This window comes from Plutella xylostella, chromosome 10, assembly GCF_932276165.1.
Source record: "Plutella xylostella chromosome 10, ilPluXylo3.1, whole genome shotgun sequence".
Taxonomy (NCBI): domain Eukaryota; kingdom Metazoa; phylum Arthropoda; class Insecta; order Lepidoptera; family Plutellidae; genus Plutella; species Plutella xylostella.
In genome coordinates this window covers 3,681,695-3,686,594 of record NC_063990.1, presented here as the reverse complement: position 1 = coordinate 3,686,594, position 4,900 = coordinate 3,681,695, and positions in this window count along the sequence as shown.

Below are 4,900 nucleotides of genomic sequence, written 5' to 3'. Positions count from 1 at the left end.
CGCTCGGCCCAGGCCCCCGCCCCCCGCACCCCCCCGCGCGCCGTGACGTAGGGCGGCGGAGCTCGTGATGGTGGAAATTAGCAGCTTCCCGTGGCCGCGAGGGTCGCTGGATCTGGGTCACGGGGCTGCACTTGCGCCGCACGCACCGCTCCGACACTTACATCTGCATGCTCCGGCCCGCTCCGCCTGGCTCACCTACTTCATTTATTTCCTACTGACGACGACACAGCGCCATTCATTACTTTTGAAGCCCTAATTACACATTATTCATGCATAAAACAAAGCGTAGCGTAGAGCTAAAAGGAAAACCTTGGAAAATGCGTAATTTTCAGTAAATGCTTTGCGAGGTTAGGTTCTATAAAATTATGTTTATGGAGCAGGCACTTTCCAATGGCACAGTTTATTCATCGTAAAACAGCCTCCTCTAAAATAAATCCGGTTTATGGGCGGCTACGGAATTTCGTAGCCGAAACATTTTGCTACGACGGCGCGGCGTAGGCGTCGCACCCGCCCCGCGTAGCAATACGCTTACTTTATTAAATGATCCATTATGTAATTTTATGTTATATTATTTAGGAGCAGTATTTAAACGATGAGTTTTATAATGAGTTAATAAATATTGTAAACTATATCATATACAGGGTGTTGCAAAAAGGGTATACTAAAAGCCAAAACCAGCACATGCTGGCAATTCGCGAAAAAAAATTATCATTCTCCATAGGAAAAAGTCACGTGACCAACTCAACGAATTTTCAAATTCTGATTTCAGTTTCGGGCTTAGATATACCATGCTGCACATGCTGGTTTCGGCTTATACCCTTTTTGCAACACCCTGTAGAATCGGACTGCCATTCGATTGATAATGATGAAGAAATGCATGAGATTACAAGTGTTTAATTTAATATGACGATGTAAGAGATCGATAATAGTTACAATAAATACAGCCTTTATCAGTATTTCGTTATCAACTTCATCGCATGCACCAGTGTATAATGCTTATACAAGGTGCAATTTTATCAGTGGACGATCCGAGTTAGAGTCAATATATCAGACACACGTTTGTGTACCTTTGAAATATATCATATTTTTTTTGCACTTCCCTACTTTCTGCTCCTGCACATCCTGCAGGTTGGCTGGTAGAGTATGCTCTTAGCATTAAGTCCACCTGGTTGTACATATACTTTTGTAAATTGTGCAATAAAAGTATAAATAAATAAATATATATCAGAATATTGGAATACTTATATTCATTGTTTCCATAGCGCGATTGAGTTGTGTGAAGTTAAGTTAAATTGAAACATATTTATCGAGTCGAATATATTATTTAACATTTATTTGCCCTGAGTTGTGCATGGGTGTGATCTTCAATTATAATGATTTTTCCTAAATATTGCCCTTGACTTCAAAACAGTCATCTCAAACAGTTTTAATTGAGGAAACCAATTAAAAAAACAAACAATCCAACTTCAAGGCTATGTTTTACGATGGTGTATTACGGTACGAGCCTGTCATAATATAAGAGGTCTCATTCAACTATAGCAAAAAAATAGGTCAAGATTTCAATTGGACATTACTTACGAGTAAACACGTCTTTTTCCGCTCGACAAAATGTGATCTACTGCTAGTTTTTTCTTAAATTACCTCAAACAAGAACGAATGGTAAGTACAATAGCGGCGCCGTTTATTGCTTAGTACCAAGAATGTAGAGCACTAAATTGGTCTTACTCTCCTTGATGGTACAGCTAACGTGATTGTTTCACTCATTCAGAGCATAAAGATGAGGCAAATGGGGACTCGTTCTATGCCTTTTGTTTTGTTTATATGGGTATCTTTGATAATCTAGTGTAGGTACTTTTGAATTGAGGTTTTTTTACCCGACTGCCGAAGGAGGAGGGTAATGTTTTTCGATTGTATGTATGTTTGTCTGTTTCTTTGTTCTCTCCTGTAGCCTAAACGGCTTGATAGATTTTGATGTATGAGCGCATACGATACTTTCCATTAACATTGGGGCTTGTTTTCATCTTTTCAGCGTGCAGTCGGGTTTTTTGTTTCTTTATAAATTATTTTTTTTGCCATGAGTTGCTGCTCTATAACACTTTTTTTATTCGGTGGATTGTTCAACATTTGTTATACTATAACCAACAGCTCTAAAATACCGATAATGAAGTCATCTGATTATAATGTGTTTTTGGAGTTTCATAAATTAATTATTACCATGATATTTTTTTATTTAATGTTTTGCTGTTACCACCGCGTATTCACTTAACTCGGTCGCAAGTACGCGAGATAAATTCTAACGTCCTACGTCATAGATACGCATGACGAAGGTAGTAGGTACCCACATAACGTTAAATTAAGGTCCTTTCAGAGGCAAATTACATGAAAGTCGGGTAGTTGAGTGTACGTATACAAGTATGAGTATGTATTGTATAGTGGGAGGCAAACTCGATTTTCCCGTTCAAGCTTTTTTGTGTAAACTCCTTTGTGAACTGACCTTTTACTGTTTTGTTTACCTTTCATTATCTGAAAGGTCCGAAAGGCCAGATTAAACTTATTTCGTCATCGCTTTATGCACCTTTTCTATCCTAAACGGACATTTCCCTTTGTTGAATCAGCAGCTCATAGATATGGATTAGTTACCGTTTCTAAGCCTTATATAATTTTATTCTTATTTTACCCGTTACAAAATTAGCAAGTATTTGTTGGCGGTATGGTTCGCAACCTATGACGTGAGTACAAATGTGCTGCGAAAAGTGGGTGGCTCGATTGTGAGCCACCTCTGACCCTTCGGGGATTACTGTCGTGAGTGCATATACAAGTATTTGTTGAAGCAAATCATAAATATCTAGTACATGTATTGTCTTGAATAAGTTAATACGTTTAAGTAACATTTAAACATTTTTATACATCGTGCACTACTTTACAATACATTTATAACAATAACAACAATTTTGCTTCTGGAGGGCATCGGTTGCATTTCCTAGGTTAAAAACAGTTTCCGTCTGAAAAAACCAAATCAGCAAAAACAAGGGACCAAGGGCTGAAGGTTTATAAAAGAACTACAGTTAAATACGCCAGCATTTCCGCCTTTAGGAGAGGATATATTTGAAAATAGTTATAAGTAAATAAATAATTAAACGAATGGCATAAACTTAGTTTAAACAATAGATTAGTTCAATTTTGTTTAAGAACCTAATCCGGACATAAATAACAGAAATGGGCCGAGCAAATTTATCGGATTCCTAATTGGACATCGGGTTCGCAATTAATTGAGATGAAATCTTGCCGTTGATTAAAATTGTTATCGCGTTAGTTCAAAGCTGTATTTGTTATGTGTATGTAAAACTATAGCATGATGTAACTCACTACCACCTACTTATGGATCGATAGTCATACCTACTTACTATACCTACATATAACGTAACCAAATTCAACACTAAAATTCGCATAACTTTTGAAAGGCTAAGCCGATTTTGATATATCTAAGGTTACTCGGGGTAACATTACACCATCACCTGTTCAGCCGTCATATACACAGATAAGTTAAACGTATAATACCCCTTTTCCGTCGGGGGCTAAAAATAGAGTTTCACAAACCAACAGTAGTAAAATGATAATTTAAAATAATTTTGCAATTTAAATATAACCAAAGTACAAGTGGCTAAGTAAGTATAATAGGTCAGCAATCGCTTTACTCACTAGTATCTTTTTTTCTCTCAGTACAGTACAGTCGTGGGCATAATGCAATGATGGAATGTATCCGTATCGAAAAATATAAGTACTTTACCTGTTAGTCATCAGGTGAAATCAGTAACATACGGGCTACCTGTACATTGTACAGTGTTCGTTTTGGTTGAAACAGTTAAACTGTTGACGTCTGAACGTTTTTATCAGCTCTACAATCGATAACAATATCGGCATTGTTGTACTTTTTGACTAAACACAGATTTATGCAATTTTCCGCTAGCCAGCCTTGTGTACATTACAGCATTGTATAAAATCATCGTTACCTAAGAACTGGCTATTAAATTGATAAAGGTGACTCATGTACCCAGGAGGGTTACTCTATCTTGAGAAAAAAGAAACATATGGGATCATGCATTCGTACGTTTAATACATCGACATAGAGTCTTGGTTAGCGCTGAAGCACAGACACTCATTAGTAACTTACGTTTTTCGTAAGCTAGAGTGACCGTGACTAAAGAGAGGGGCATTCACATACAGAAGTACATTGACGTAGTCCATTAGAGATATGAAAAACCTAGTACCTAAGTCCGTTTCAGAAATATTTATTAAGCTACATGGCTTTATGACGTGGTGTAGGTATAAACCAACTTTTGGGGACCCTTTCAAAATTAGTTAATAATTCAAAAGGTATTCACATGTACCTAGTCAGAGCGTTAATTAATGTAATTATACAACATGTTTCGCGAAATGAGGCTGTTAACTTTACGAATCTCATAATTGAATAATTAATTAAGCACATACATAATGTAGGAATACACCAACTTTCCTTGAACTGAAGGTAAGCATCTTCGCATAATTGTGCCAGCTTTGAAGGTAGGTACCAGCCAGCTCAGCCAGCCAGTAAAGAATACTGGAATCAAAGTTAAAATTATATTTTGCCTTGCCCTTATTCATGTAACGAATTCAGGTGTAGTATTTTCTTATTATTGAACAGTAAGTATACAGAAACTTTCACGAGACTCTCTGAAGGATACACATTTATAAAATGTAGATTTCTACTATCTGTGTAGAATAGAATAGAATAGAATATCAGTTTATTATTTTTGAAATCTTTTGCGTAAGTATGTAAACATAATCATGACCTGGCGACGTTGTTGCGACCCACTCTCGTATAACTGTTTTATGGTACACTCTTCCCGTTTTATGAGCTACT